The following is a 17,236-nucleotide window of genomic DNA, read 5'->3' as shown; positions in this document are numbered from 1 at the left end:
AAATACAGTGCAAGTCATATTGTTATGAGGTAACTCATCTTACACACCTCCAGACTCTGGAGGTGTGTAAGATCCAGACTATATCGCCAATGGCAACTATTGATGTTTTAAGGTGGCTATTTCACGGATCAACCTTTTGTAAACTCATCAGGGGTTGATACTGACATAATATTAACCTCCAGTAACCACATTCTTTAAATTTTACATGCACATGGTAAGCAGCAGTTTATAATTGGTGGTAATCGTTATAGTTTGTATCCATGTGTATGGTTATAGTTTGTGTCGATGTGTATGTCTGATAGCAACCTATTTCCAAGGTTGTTATTCGAAATAAAACCTGCGGACTTGTATGCACTTACGATTTCTTTTATCGAATAAAAACCTGGAAATTGGTTCCTATCTACCACATAATGACTGAACATTTATTATGTGAGGTGGGTAGCTAACTACATTTAAAATTTTAGATCCACAGATAGAACCAATGTTGAGATAAAACTGATTTGATTGTCAACAGTGGACAATTTCTGTTCAGCAGTCGACAGTTTGTGTTCAGCAGTTGATAGTTTGTGTTCAGCAGTCGACAATTAGTTTTCAGCAGTCGACAGTTTAAGCCAAAAACAAAAATTAAATTAGCCAACAAACTAGCATCTGTTTAATATTTCAAAACAAAAATTAATCAAATGGATCTGCTGTGGTCCCATCACTAAAAGCTATATTAGTTCAGTCTAATTCAATACCTTTTTCTTTCACATAAATCTGTATAATGGCTTAATATGAGTTTTATTGAGATATTTTAATAATACGGTAATAATATTCATATACAGTACTAATAATGTTTTTTATGTTAAGTATAGTATTTATTTTCACATAAATCTGAGTGGATAGCTAATTTTTGCAAAAAAAATTATAATGGCTTAATTTGAGCTTTATTGAGATATTAATAATATACTTTTATAATGTTCATATAGATACTAATGATATGCAAAAATGTTTTTTTTTGTTATGTTAAGTATAGTATTTATTTTCACATAAATCTGAGTAGATAGCTAATTTTTCAAAAAAATTTATAATGGCTTAATTTTGGGTTTTATTGGGATATTAATAATATACTTTAATGATGTTCATATAGGGTACTAATGATATCCAATAATGTTTTGTTTATTTGTTATGTTATGTATGGTATGTAGTTTATTCCTCTATATACAATGTTATAGTGCCATTAAACCACACATTGGTTATTGTTGGAATTCAGGTGCTGTATATACACTATTACTTAACCTTTACAACTTCTGAACTGAAATGTGGTCATATTTTGTCTGCTCTCTGTCTGTCTAATTGCTGTGAATGCCCCAACGGCTACAGTTATTATCCAATTGACTTTCTGTTTATACACAGTGTTTGTGTGCATGAGACAAAGAGGCCTGTTGATTTCTGTTGATTTTCAATGATTTCCAATCATTACTGTCCAGAATTAATTTGAAAAATTTTGTGGGTACTGTAGTGGGAGGAAACCGGGTGACCCGGAGAAATCCCATGAGGTTGGACATATGATCCTACTCCTTGTCATGTACAAGCGGGGAATCAAAACCATGACACTTTAGTCAATGACAGATCTTATGATGCAACGCACACACGTTGACCATTCGGCCACCCAACCCCTCCATACACAGGAAGAACAAGAAGCCAATCAGAATTTGATCATTTCTAAAAATAATGGGTTGTTATTCTTGATCAGGTTTTAGAGTCTTGTCAATGTTCCCATTACATGTACCCACAAAAGAATAAATATGCAACAACCTTTGTGGTCTGTGCGGATGACTTAGCTGCTATGGTCGTAATTTTTTTATTGTAGGGCAACCCTCTTTTTTATATCATATTGAATTTGTTATATTCTTTGATGTTCTGATTTATTTGTTGAATTTGTATTCAGGTTGCATAACAATGCAGTGCAGATACATTATACCTGCCTGATACACAGATTCTCCTCCTTTTGTGGATCAGCCATTCTTCCATTGTATATTTTTGATATTGATGTATTTTATCCTCTGGTGAGGATCTAGTACAATGTTGCTGTACTGTGGTCTATTTGCTTAAAGTATATTTTTTAGGTAACTAAAATGCAATTCAGATGCTAAAGTTAAGCTAGTTTAAAAATGCTGACGATTGTTAAGCTCTTTGATTGAAAATGAACCCACTAAAAACCCTCAGCTTCCTCCTTGTTTTCGAGAACATTGTTTTTCTAAACTGAGTTGTTTGAAAGAAGCAGCTTAAAATTGTCGTATTCAGCTAGATATTTATTTATTGTGTGCTATAGAAATGTGTAATGATAGATAAGTGCATTCACATTCTGATAGGCTCATGAGAATTTGTGGGTTCAAGTAGAATATATATGTGCATACTGCATAATATATGATAACCTCTGACAGTGGCTGTCAAAACAATTAAACTGGGTTCACTTATTCTGCCATGGTGGCTCATTGAGTAAGATGTGTTCAATCCCTGTGTTGGCCGAGAAGGTTCATCAGGATTTTTTAGGGTGGATTCACTTTTTCAGTGGTGCAGCTCTGGCCTGGCAAGGAATAATGGATAGTCGTTCGGATAGGCTTAAAAAAGGTCTAATGTACATAAAAGATCCCTTGGCAGTTGGAATTCAATATAAGAGTAGGTCATAGTTCCGCTGTCCGGGCAAAATTTCCCCCATAGCACACTCAGTACACTATATTAATTTTGGAATTTTGAATATTATTTACCATGTCTTGATGTCTGATTGGGCTTATTCCTGGTCGGACAATTTAGGACGTTTGGAAAATAGCGTCGGACATGTCCAGAATTTACGGGCAAAATCCCATCACTGGTATGGCGTATGCCCATCTTCATTAGCCCAGTTGGAGCAGAACAGTAGAACGCTAACCCCATTTCATTTCATTTATTCTGCTCGCTTATTCAAATCATCTTGTATTGCTTAACGTCTGCTTCCACCAGTGTTTTTAAACTTACTTGAATATAAGACATCTTAACATTGTATAAATGTATCTGTCATGTTATATATTATGGCCAATATTTATCTATTGTTATAGCTTTTGATATAGTTTATTTTATTGTATATTTATTGTTTAAAAACCAATCTTAATACCGGTACATATTTATAATATTCAGGAACAATGTTGCTTTGTGAACAAACATTTCTTCCTAAGGGATCGCTGGTACATATTTGTAATATTCAGGAACAATGTTGCTTTGTGAACAAACATTTCTTCCTAAGGGATCGCTGTCGCAAGATTTCAACAGTTACCAGTACATATTTATAATATTCTTGAAAAATTCTCCTTTGTGAATAAATATTTCTTCCTAAAGGACCATCGCAAAAATTCAACACTTGCGTCCAAATGAATAACCTGCAGAACTGGGTGGGTGGGTTGAACGACACCGCAGATAGAAAATGATAAATAAAATGTCAGTTATTACTGAATAATGAACGGAAGTTTCCTACATTTTCTTACTCCATCAGCTCTGATGGGCAGGTGGGTAGATGGGTTATTCATTTTTCGATGGCCCCATAGCTTGTAAACATATCCACTGCCTATAGATATAACTATGCATAATAAGAATTTATAGAATATATTACAATATTAATCTATATTTTTATTCATATACTTATCATATTAGAAATGTTTTTATAAGAAATTGTGATTGATTTAATGAATTATTGAATGTTATTATCCCTCTAGCACTTGGCCTACACCCGAAACTGCATAAGTCATGTGAATAGCTGGGAACTATCTTCTTTGAGCTGCATTTTGCAATTGATAGACATAATAAACACAAAAACATTACGTCGGTGGGGAGTCAAAAGGTCGTATCTGGATTTTGCGAAATTGTCCAGGAGAGCCAAAAAATACACAGAGGTTAAGAATCAAAATCTCTAATAAAACCGTCACGTCAAAATGTTGTATGTAAAATGTCGTATTTCTGAAGCTTTTCTTAAATATTTCTGTACAAAGTGTATGTGTACCCATTAAAACAATATGTATCAAGCTCAACATTTAGTGCAGAAATAAAGAGTGAAAGCTAGTTATTTGCAATTTTATACAGCAAAGACGTATCTCAGGAAAATATTCACCTTTACCTGCTTCAATTTCTAGAATTCACACAGTAGACGCTTAACAATAATTTCTATAATACATATTTAACTATAAAACAATACTGGCTACATTTGAGACAAGGTAAATATTACATTCCTCTATATTTTGGTGCTTAAATTTCATACATACTCGGACTTTTATTTTTGAGACTCTGTTCAAATCGGGATAGTCCTTTTGACAATAATAAGGGTGATAATCCGGATAGAATTTTGGAAAACACTAAAAATTAATAAATAAAGTGTATTGAGCAAACAGGAGCCAAGCCCACCAACGACAACATTCAATTCAGAGGGCTAAAACTCTACTCAAATTTGCTTGATAACGGTGAGAGAACCCTCAACAAAATGTAGCTTTAACTGAAATAGTAATTTTGTTCCATATAATGTTTTTGTGTTTTGTTTATGGCTGTGAACTTGTTCTGTGACTCATGCAGTCTGGGGACACAAATCTGTATAAAATCTGTATACAAAATATTGTATAAAAAGAAAGTAGTGTCAAAAATGAGTTACATAACACAATGTAAAATACATCAGTTTGCTCAAATTCATATCTACATGTACCAAGTCCTAAAGGGTTAATATGAATTTTGTATTTATTAACAATATTATCTTTCAGTAACAGAACAAGCCTCTGTGATACTTGTACCCTAAGAATTATTTAGGATGTTTCAACCACGGGCACTTGAAGGGATTAAAATAAAACTTCTTACTACTGCTTGACAATAAACATTGTAGTATATATAGTCAAGCAGTAGTAAGGAGTTTTATTTTAATCCCTTCAAGTGCCTGTGGTTGAAACATAGATATTATATATATCCCTGATTAATATCTCTTATCTAGCCCTAGAGATTTATTTCATAGGTTAAGTTTATTATAGATACTATATATTTGCTTTGATTTATATCTACCTTTTTGTTATAGAAAAAAAATTATATTGAAGTTAAAGTTTAAAGTCTCTGAATGTCATTTGATGGATTGAAGAAACCCTTGCAAATTACAAAATTGTGAAATATGAATATCTAAAAGGGAATATCAGTCAAAAAAAGATTCAATTCTATTTATTATTTACAAAGATGTGATGAATTGAAAATTTGTCAACATTCGTCATCTACTGCATTCAATATAAATCTTTGGATGGGCCTCGTTTTAATACGATTAAATTCAAGCCGGGAGATGAACTACCGTTGACATTTTTATTTCTTGAATAAATATTACACTTTAGCGAGGATTAAGCCGTGAAAAATGTGATATTTTCTGAAAATACAAATGACACAGAGACTTTAAACAGTTATAATAATAGTAAAGAATGAAAGCAATGGTGTGTTGGTGTTAATTTCATCCCATCTATGTCTTTGATGACATATCCGTCTTCATCACATTCCCCCCCTCCCCCCTTTTCCCCTTTCAAAAAATAAATTTCGACATGTTTCATAATCATCCAGACATCCTTACAGCCAGTTTACACTTGTCAGAAATTTTCATTCATCAATAAATAATAATAGGGCTTCAGTAAATTATATACAGCCTGTCAGATTGTTACAAGCATTTCGTTGTCTATATATGGTGTGCTACTGATTGACAATACATAGCCACCAAATTATCAGGTTGATTAATCAAATTCCAAATGTATGGTTTAAGACAGAAATTGTCTTGGAGGCTGCCATGTTTACAGTAGACAGATGCAGAATATTTTGTTAGGGGGTTCCTCACCCCCTCGCAAACGATCATAAAGCCCACACTCAGTGGTAGAAAGCTTGCCAACCTCCTCCCCGCATCAACAAAAAGCCCAAATTTTATTACATGTTGTATGGAAACAATAAATGTAGTAAGTGAAATGTTTATACCCATGCCCATAAGGTCCCCCACCTGGATCTGCCTCTACATTTTTCATTTTGTATAAACCAATTGTAGTATAGGTAAACCCTGATATAAACATCATAATGTAGGTACGCTAGCGTTGGGGAAGACATTGACTGACATGCCAGTGATTGTATGTCCATATAAAGTGTGTTGTGTTTTTTTGATTGACATGCCATCACTGACTTCACATTGGTTATGTATGAGGTGCAGTGATGTTTTGCAAAACAGATTTCCACCAATGAGAAAGTGGGAGATCACCAACTAATAATCCTTGGTGAACCCAGAACTTTAATTGTTTAGCAATTGTCAAACTATTGCAATTTCCATCTGGGTAGAATATATTATGTCTACTCTTTCGAGTTTCGACAGGAGGGGTGTACTACTATAGGACTTCTTTCTTGTTGTGTTTATTTCTTCGTGATCGTAACAAGACTACAGGATAAAATAGTTTTACAACTTTATTGCTAAGCTGTAATGGCTTTGCAGGTTCCTTGTTCTCAATAATATTAATAATGGCTGCTAGGATTTCTGAATGAGCTCTGATCCAACTCGCTCTACCCCCTAATTTCTGCAGGTCTTCGATAACCTTGAGTTAATTTCCATCCCATATATATGGAATAAACGTCTTTATTTCACACGTTAAACCCCATTTCATTTATTTCAAGGATTTGGGTTGCCTGTCCAACCGCGTGTGTTTTCTCCGGATTCTTTGGTTTCATCCCACTGCTAAAGACCCCAACACACAAGCGAATTAGTGAAATAAAAATGAACCATGTTTTAGTCCCGAAATGACCTAGTTTGTGTCAGACGTTAAACCTCATTTTTTTTCTCTCTCTCTCTCCAATTTTCCATTCACTAAAAAGAATATAAAGGGAGGTAATCATAAGTTGTAAGGGAAATGAAATGGGAGGGGGGGGTGTTAAGGTCCTACTGTTCTACACCAATCGGACTAATGAAGACGGGCATACTCCATACAATTTTGACTGGACAGCAGTGCTACGGCCTACTCTTATATCAAATTCCATGGTTCTTTTATGTGTACACAGGACCTTGAGTTTTTGTCCCATCCACATGACTTAGCACCATTTTTTGTCCCTTTGTCATGCACCACTGACAAGGTGAAACCACGCTGCAAAATCCTGAGGAACTTGCTTGACCAACACTGGGATCGAACCCGGGACCCCTTGGTTAGCAAGCCAGTGCATTACTCACTCACTGTAAGAGAGGTGATACAAATCATTTGATTTTCTAAAGTCAAGTAGATGATATCAAACGATTATCTAAGTGTCATGTAATGATAAATTTATGAATTTAGATAAGATTGTTTATATTTAGCTCAAATACCTTGTCTAGACAAGCAAGATTTGCTTTTGGAAATTCTTAAATAGATGAAAAGTGGTGTCACTATATGTTCTTGTACAAGTGCCTGTCATAGCAGACGCACAAACTTGAAAGTTTCAGACATAGCAGCAGTGACACATGGACTAGTTTTAGATGTCAGCTTTCTCAATACAAACAACTATTTAAAAGTAGCTAAGTCTCTAACTCAATGTCATCTAAAGTTTTCGACATTGAAGATTTAGCTCCTTTAAATAAAGAGTGTGAATAGGATGACTTAAAATTCTGATGCACCATTTTAAGCAATAGGAATCACTTACAAACTACAATATTGTGAACAATGAATCTTTAATATCAATATCAGTCCAATAATGGTTCAATTCTATTTAGTATTTACAAAGATATGTGGAAATGAAATTTAAATTTAATTGATCTATAGTGCTCGCTATTAACAAGACACCACCAACTTTTATTGGTCACGAAAAAAACTGGTGGACCTAGTTTCAATCTGATTGAATCAAAGCCAGAAGATTATCTATCGTTTATATTTTGATTTTGTTTTCTTAATTAAATGTTAAATAATCAATCTGAGTATATATTAAGATGGATTCAGTCCAAAATTTGATATTTTTGCGACAAATGCCAAGGGCGTATAGGGACTTTAAGCGAATAAATGAGTTTACAAGCAGCTCTGATACATTTTGGTTAGGTCAAGGCATCAAGGGCATTCTAATGAGAACTTATCTCTGAAGAAAAATATTATGCTTTCACAAGCATTAAGAACTCCAAAAGTAGCATTATTTAGATTAATTAATCTACTATCTAGTAATTGGGTGACGACACATTTTCCAATACCTAAATACATCTCTACTTGCTTGAAGTCTGCATTTTGAAGTCAAAACACCACACATAGAAATATCCCAACAATCATATGACAAAATCCAATTACATTGTAAATTATACGTTATAAAAACTATATCTCTAATTATACATTGAGGGAGGAAACAAATTAGATTCGGAATTGTCATGAACTATGTTTGACCCAACCACGAATGTGCTGATGTCGTCGGCAGAAATGGTTTATATAATAATCAATAAGCAGAAACACAAGATGGCAGATGATTAAATAAAACTAATTTTATTCATGGTAACATGTTGACCAGATGACTAAAACAAACAAATAAAACTAAATACAGTGAACAATGGCTAGATTTAATATGGACATTAGAACATATTAACCTATTAGCACCTGGAAAGCCCCAAACTACTGCTCCTTACAGCCCCTCAAACTCTCCTAATCACAGCTGTGAACTGTATAAGGATTGTAATTGTGCTTGAAAAGGATAAGAGAATCATTGTACAAACATAGCTCTGATTAAAACAGCAACTGTTTTCCAAAGAACTCTTCTGTATATTTTCACTGTAGTTCTGTGAATTGAGACAATCTAGAGACCAGTAGTTTCGGATGGTTTTGAAAATGAATTCTAAAACTAATTGTAGAAAAAAATAATTAATTTCTTCAGGGAACAGTAATCAATATTTATGTGTACCAGGTGCTAAAGGGTTTTAAAAACTTATATAACTTTATTGAGTAATTGTTTTTTCTTGTAATATAAGATATTACTGGCTCTTCAAGACGTTTCTCTTAATGACAATCTGATAAATCTAATCAATAATGATACAGAGCTGTTGTAATTGAAAACTTCAAGTATTAATTACTTCAACATGACCGAAATGTAATAAATGTGTGTGGGCAATGTAGACTGTGTCTAACTAGCTTTTGTGAAAATTCAAATTGTTTGTTAAATCTGTACAAAAAGTAATTAAAACAAGTTTTTACTCCACAACAAGAGGTGTGCCATGTATCTACTTCTCAAATTGCCATTAAAACAGTGAATTTTAAAGAAAGAAAAATGATTATAGAGAGATAGAGAGAGAGAAATGGAGTTCAATGTCCACTCGACACAAACTAGGTCATTTCAGGACTAACATAGGGTTCAATTTTATTTCAATAACTTGCCAGCGCGTAAGGGTCTGTAGCAGTGGGAGGAAACCAGAGGATCCAGAGAAAACCCACAAGGTTGGACAAGCTACCCTACTCCTTGTCACGACCCTACTCCTTGTCACGTACAACCTGAGAATCGAAACCCTGTCAGTTGACTCAATGACAGACCTTATGATACAGCACGCACATGCGCTAACCATTCGGCCACCCAACCCCCCAAAAGGTTTATAATTGCAGCATAAATCAACCATTACATGATTTTAAAAAATCAATATAACCTTAACAAAAACACTGAATACATTAAAATAACATTTAATTATAACCACATTTATGATTGTAAATTTAAAGAATTTTCAGACCATTTACATTTTAATGATACTTTTTTGATAGGGCAAGAAATGGTAGATGATGAGGTCATTAAGAAACTTCTTAAAAGAGAGAGATATATATGATCAATTACATGCATAAGATTTGAATTCCTATTTTTGATGCCTTCATTTCAAATAGTTTATAGGTAGAAACGGCAAGAAATGGTATGTTTTGAGGTCATTAAATAACATCTAAGAAAAGATATAATATATGATCAATTAAATAAATAAGATTGAAATTTCTATTTTTGGGTTGTAACTAATTATAACTAATAATTTTTGAGTTGACTTGCAGTATGTAAGCATTGTAGGATAGATTCAATAACTAATATTTTTGAGTTAACTTGTATGTAAGCATTGTAGGATACATTCAATAACTAACATTTTTGAGTTGACTTGCAGGCATTGCATGATACATTAAATAACTGATATTTTACATAAACATAACAACCATAAATAAAAATATTGGTTCTTCATAAAATAACATAAAGCTAAGGATACACTCATCACATATTGACAGGGGTGTAATTTAATACTGACAGGATATCATATATTGGATTATCATCCTCACAATCACTGAAAAGCATGAAAGAACTATGATGCTTAACACTTGACACTGTTAAAGAACACTGGTCAGAAAAATCAACTTCTAATATCCAAATTCAAACTAGCGTTTAATTTAGTTGTATCAAGAACAAGATAGTCTATGCTTATCCTTTCTAGAACATCCGATACCACCTCTCCTTTACATAAGGAGATCACATGACTAACAAATTTCGTTGTTTATACATGTATGTATGCACATGTAATAGAAGTAAGAATATTTTTCTTGTCCTGATCACTCAGTGTAAATATATATCTTTTAGACGAACAACTCTAATAGCAGCCAAGGGTGTAAGCAACATCACATTTTTCATACATGACAATAGGAAGATGATTGAGTTATTGGTATAAAATATTATTGATAGGTACAGCATACATGTTAAAATAATGGAATATATTGAAACATATTATCACAATTTAACTAGTGTAATATAATGACATTGAAAGATGATAACATTATAATCCTTGAGTGATTGTATTCCATATTAATATACCTTTTAGTTAACTAACTAGTATTTGTGCTTGAATACAATAACAGAATAATTGTTGAAATGTTGTGCTATATGTGTAACAAACGATTAACTGTATTCCATATGATTTGTTCTTTTTTGATAATTTTAACAAGTTAAAATCTAATGAAAATTAAAAACATAATGACTTGAATTTGCAACTTGACTGTGAAAGTTACACCAAATTCAATAGGCTGTTAACCATAAGCAACTATAGTATTTAGCATAGTAGTTCAGTTTCTGTTATCTATGTTTAACCCATTTTAGCTGCTACATTTGAAGATAGGACTTATTCATTAACATACTTGACGAGGCTGTTCTGTACTCAGTTACAATTAAAATATAGTCTACATGTATGTACATGTACAATCAACCCAATCATTGAGAAATCTATTAATAAATTAAAATTTCAAAAATTAGAGATTGAGGGTGTTTAAAGTTAAAAAATTAAAAATATTATTAATTATGTAAAAGATGTTTAAGTTAAAAACATGTCACATTTTGCAAAAGATTAAATAGTTATTTTATACCTTCACCAACAAACTGTTAAAATACATAATAATGAATGGATGCAATTCTTACAAAATTCATCAATAATAAACCAAATCATGTAAAGCCCCTGATTGTCAATTCCATTTTTAGACAGTTTAATAGACAGCTTGGATTTAATCAAATAATAAAGCTGGCCATCAAAACATTTAAGCAACGATTAGCTTGTTGTGACCACATCCCATTTAAATCGAATGTAGACGAATTTCAGTTCATCATAGCTTTGAAAACACAAAAGGAACTGAACCATTATTAACCGATATTCCGTTTAGGAATTTATTTTTTAAAATATTTTAATTTGCAAAGGATTGAAAATCTTTCAAATGACAATCAGAAACTTTCAGTATAATGTACCATAAAACAAACAATTGTGTTGTAAGAATTCATTCTGTAAAATAACCAATAACCATTTACTGTGTACACACTGGACTTAATTCTGGGGAATACAATTACTCAATTATTAGCGTGATAAAGTCACATATTCCACAGAATCATCTCCTGCATAGTTCCGGTTCAATTACTAAATACCACTGAAACAATGTAGTGTAGTTGTCCCCCACCCCTTAAAATTGTGACATTCATTTATTGGCATACAGTATGAGCTTCGTTTATAACAGAAGCAATTCCGAATAATTTAAAATTTAATTTTGGCATCTAAGAACATCTCGATATTTTGCTTCCATCCCCACATGACTTTCCCCAGATTTTAACACAATGTCATTATAAAAATGAAAATATAAAAGATGATATCATCCCTATTGTCAGTTACTCGGCTCTCTGATACTTTCTTGTACAGGTAACATCTTTAGCTTCTAATGTCTGAAAATAAAATCACATAAAAATCATTAATTTTAGAAATAGGAAAAGTTCTAAGCACTTGATTTAGATTGAACATTAACATGTACCTCCTGTTTACATTAATCTTTGATTTAATGGAAACAAAATTAGTGATCAATTGAAGGTTTTATAATATTAATGCATGTACATTTTCACAACACATTCTCAGACTTAGGTTCTTAACTTTGGTCTGAGACTAAGAATGCTTTGTGAAACTGGGACCAGGCAAATATTAACTAGTAGTAGCATGTTCAAAATCGCTGTGGATTTTAAGACACATACTATAAACCAAACCAGTTCAACCATTTTGACCTTGTTGGTTAAAGGTTAGAGTTAATCAAGCATGTCATCATTCTGCCAAGAAGCTGGCTTATCTGCACGTGCCCAAAGCAAGCTATACTAGTGCCTGTGATTTTAAGCCGCTTAATCAGATGGCCAAGATAAGACAGCTTTTAAGAAAGCCTTCTCAAAGACTGGTACAGAGCTTGTTTTTTTTAAACTGGTTTATTTGACAATTGGCTATTTCTTGTTAAAATTTCAAACACCTATAACTTCACTCAGAATACAGTTCCTGTAATTTGACTTAAGTTTTCAATGTATTCATTTTTCATTATCTAATTTTGAACTATTACAGCAAGAACGGCCATCTCTTTATCTAAACATAGGCTGATGTATCTTTAATATTTGTATATTAGCTTAAGTGCCTACATGTATGTCTTCAAAAAAACGTCTAAAGAATTTCATACTGAAGTGTCAATGACCGAAGGATTATTGTGACAAGGAGTAGGGTCGACTGTCTAACCTCGTGGGTTTTCTCCGGGTCCTCCCACTGCTAAAGACCCCTCCGCACAAGCGAATTATTGAAATAAAAGTAAACCATATGTTAGTCCCAAAATGACCTAGTTTGTGTTGAGTGGACATTAAACACCATCTCGCTCCCTCTCTCTCTCTCTCTCTCTGAAGGATTATGCAATCCAACCCAGTTGAACTGTTTCATTTGTCTATGCTGTAATATTTACATGTACCTTGCAGGTATTTGCATACTCTTAATTAGTGTTGGAGAAAGCAATCAAAGTAAATACATGAAAACTTCACATGTCAGTTCGTGTACATGTATACCCACTAACTGCGAATCCAACATAATGGTTATAATGACCGACTCAAAGAGATTTTACACCAATCATTTTAGAGTAAATCATTTAAGAGTAATAACTCATTCAATAGAGATTCTATACCGTTTACTTAATTTAAGAACAATTGATTCAAGGGTGATTTTAAGCCAATCATTTTTAGAGTACCGTAAGTCAGTCAAGGGTAATTTTACACCAATCATTCAATTTAAGAGTAAATCATTCAAAGGTGATTTAACACCAATCACTTTACAGTAAATCATTCAAGAGTAATTTTACACCAATGAGTTCAGAGTAGTTCATTCAAGAGTGATTCTACTCCAATCATTATTAGAGTAAATCAGTCAAGGGCAAGTCTACTCCACGAGTAAATCAGTCAAGGGAGAAATTGTAATATATTCTGTTTTTTGACATGTATAGTTGTAGTGTTGTTTGTCTTTTATTAATTTTAACATTAGCAACAGGTGTTGACAAACTTCTGTCACCATTCTTATCAAAGAAAATATCTTATTGATTTATAAAAAAATTCATACCAGCGACACATCTATTAAGTATTTGTATTTGATCTCCTAAATCATTAAAAAAATATATTCAAAACAAAGAAACTTCATGTATAAGCTTTACCGTATTAAGCCTGTATTGTGATAATTTAGCACTTTATAGGTGGACCACGTATTAAATAATCCTAAGACAAACTAATTACTAAATCCGAGTCTGCAAGTGTGCAGGAATGGAAATAATGATTCTAGTTGTACTGGACTAAATGTTGGGCACTTATGATATTTGGAACTTTGTGCCAGACATTTATGAAAAATATCAATAAAAATTGGCAGGCACTGCTGAATTGGTGTCTGATCTGACATAGTCTGTGGCCGGTGCCTCATTTTTAGATTTGCAGCTGTGGGTATAAAATCTGTTATACATGTAGCACAGTGAGATATCCTTGGTATAAACAAGCCAACAGTGAGGCTGATGTCCCCCGCCAAAATACCAAAATAAATAGATGACACATTAATTTATCGCACATTTATTTTTTTTAAAGTATCAAGCAATCAAACTGATTATCAACTATACACTTAAGTTTCATCACTCTCTATCAAAGTTATCTTGTCCTAAAGCATCAACCAACAAGGCATTGACCTTATCAACACATACACCAAGTTTGAACATTCTAGCTCAATTAGGAAGAGAGTTATCGTGCCCCAAAGTATCAACCAATCAAATTGCTTATCTCTGCTTACCCTAAGCGGAAAATGCTCATCTAATCAAATTGCTTATCTCTGCTTACCCTAAGCGGAAAATGCTCATCTTCGAACTCCATCAAGGCATTGACCTAATCAACACATACACCAAGTTTGAACATTCTAGCTCAATTAGGAAGAGAGTTATCGTGCCCCAAAGTATCAACCAATCAAATTGCTTATCTCTGCTTACCCTAAGCGGAAAATGCTCATCTTCGAACTCCATCAAGGCATTGACCTAATAAACACATACACCAAGTTTGAACATTCTAGCTCAATTAAAAGTTATCGTGTCCCAAAGCATCAACCAATCAAATTGCTTTTCTCTGCTTACCCTAAGCGGAAAATGCTCATCTTCGAACTCCATCAAGGCATTGACCTAATCAACACATACACCAAGTTTGAACATTCTAGCCCAATTAGGAAGAGAGTTATCGTGTCCCAAAGCATCAACCAATCAAATTGCTTATCTCTGCTTACCCTAAGCGGAAAATGCTCATCTTCGAACTCCATCAAGGCATTGACCTAATAAACACATACACCAAGTTTGAACATTCTAGCTCAATTAGGAAGAGAGTTATTGTGTCCCAAAAAGTGTGACGGACAGACAGACGGACAGACAGACGGACGAACCCATTTTAATAGTCCCCTGCTTTCTTCGAAAGGCGGGGGACAATTAACCTATCAGATGAATACTACACATAGTATGTAATCTAATCGATAAAGCCCTTTTAAGAGGATCAAATTTTGAAATTATCAATGGCATGTTAAATTGTTATCACAGTGTGAATAGGGTTGTTGACCTTCACATCATCACATCCTGTGATAAAATTAGGCTTCTGACTTAAAGAGAACATTTGCCTATTTTAAATCTGAAAGGCGAATACTTTTTTTTTTCATTTGATTGTTTTTTGTCCACCCAGATCAATAAGTAATCAATATTGGTAACATCTGTTCTGTTCTAATCTCAAATTCGACATGTAGTATGAATAATACAGTCACTTTAATTTTAGGATTTATAAAATTCTATTTTACATGAAAACATTGGATTAAATTCGAAAATCTGTGAATATTATCAAGCTAAGAATGACAAACATAAAACAACCTCACATGCATCCCCCCTCCACCCTACCTCTATGCTACATTTCGAAATCTGTTTAATTTTGCACTGCATTTGGTACATTAGGATACAATGTTCATAACCATTTCCTGTAGTTTTTGAAAGACAACTTTGTCAGCTGGGCCAAGGATTAGGTTCAGGCAGAGGTCTAGCAAGGAATAAAGTGTCTATCAATGGCAAGACAACCAACTGCTGTCAAAATATAAGGAGAAACATCTGTAGTTATTTATGTTTAGTAGGTACAGACCTGTGAACTGCCAATACATGTACAATTTGGGTCCAAAAGTCAAAATACCAGTTGATAACAAGGGGTATTAATCACAAAAAAATATACAACCTTTATATCATAATTATACAAGTAGTATAGTAGAGGTAACATTAATCTTATTCTTATCTCTTACTTACATGTATACTATACTCATGTTAAATTGATATAACTTATATTCAAGTACATGTAGTGATGTAAGATCATGACCATAGACATAACATAATGGTAGGCTAATCTTACAAATATAAACCATATAATCTAAAATCCTCATACTTAATTCTCAATTAGATATAGAAAATCAGAAACCTGTCTCCATTGTAGCAGTAAACTTACATCATGAGTTTAAAGAGGGTTAAATAGATGTACTTTGACCCTGTATAATTTGCGAGACATTTTCTTTGTCTGTCACTCCTATCTTTTCATGTCTTTGGTTTTTAGTACAGAGACGTGTGTTCTACAGGAGAAGTCAATTTAACACTTCACAAACCTAACAAACAAAACCTGTGACAATGTACAGAAATAGTTTGAGGTGTCACTTGTCCGACTCTTTAAAGAACATTTGAGTTTTACCTGGGCACATGTCTGTGTGTTATTAACGCTTAAAGTATTAAAACTCATCATTCCTGCAAATTCTGAATTCCCAAATTTTTGACACATTTTAGACCACCATTAAACATTAATGGCAACAGGAAGACTCAAGTCATTAACTTCCCACATCTTTTAGTTAAACATTTTGCTCTGTTGTTTCTTGGGAGGTGATTTGTCTTTTTTTTTTTCGGGTTTTGGCGTAAGATCATGCATAAAAACATCACTCCTAATTTTTAAATATGTGCTTTCACAAATAAGGGGGGTTGAATGGTTAGCACGTGCGTGCTGTATCATAAAGCCTGTCATTGGTTTCAAATCCCTGGTTGTACGTGACAAGGAGTATGGTCGTCTGTCCAACTTCCTGGGTTTTCTCTGGGTCCTCAAGTTTCCTCCCACTGCTAAAGACCCCTACGTGCAAGTGAAATATTGAAATAAAAAATTAAACCATATGTCGGTCCCAAAATGACCTAGTTTGTGTTGAGTGGACGTTAAACCCCCTTTCTCTCTCTTTCACAAATAAATACTGTTAAACTGATTTGAGCTTGGTCAAATCTGAGATATTATTAATTATCAACATGGCACAACTACTATAATAGGTTGATGTGTGTACAAAGTTTAACAAAGAAATCTTTAAACAGACATGCTCCAGAAACACAAAAATGGAGGGATGGATCATGGA

At 33.3% G+C, this 17,236-nt stretch overlaps 1 long non-coding RNA gene across 1 annotated transcript; it reads right to left on the bottom strand.

Moving 5' to 3' along the window:
- Window positions 1-8,456: 8,456 nt before the first annotated feature.
- Window positions 8,457-16,677, bottom strand: LOC126823761 (uncharacterized). Its single transcript, XR_007681301.2, has 2 exons — window positions 16,303-16,677; window positions 8,457-12,192 (listed from the first exon to the last, which is right to left on the bottom strand). It is a non-coding gene; the product is annotated as an uncharacterized LOC126823761 (long non-coding RNA).
- Between the last annotated feature and the right edge of the window lie 559 nt (window positions 16,678-17,236).

This window comes from Patella vulgata, chromosome 6, assembly GCF_932274485.2.
Source record: "Patella vulgata chromosome 6, xgPatVulg1.2, whole genome shotgun sequence".
NCBI classification, from domain to species: Eukaryota; Metazoa; Mollusca; class Gastropoda; family Patellidae; genus Patella; species Patella vulgata.
This window is presented reverse-complemented; position numbering and strand designations above follow the sequence as displayed.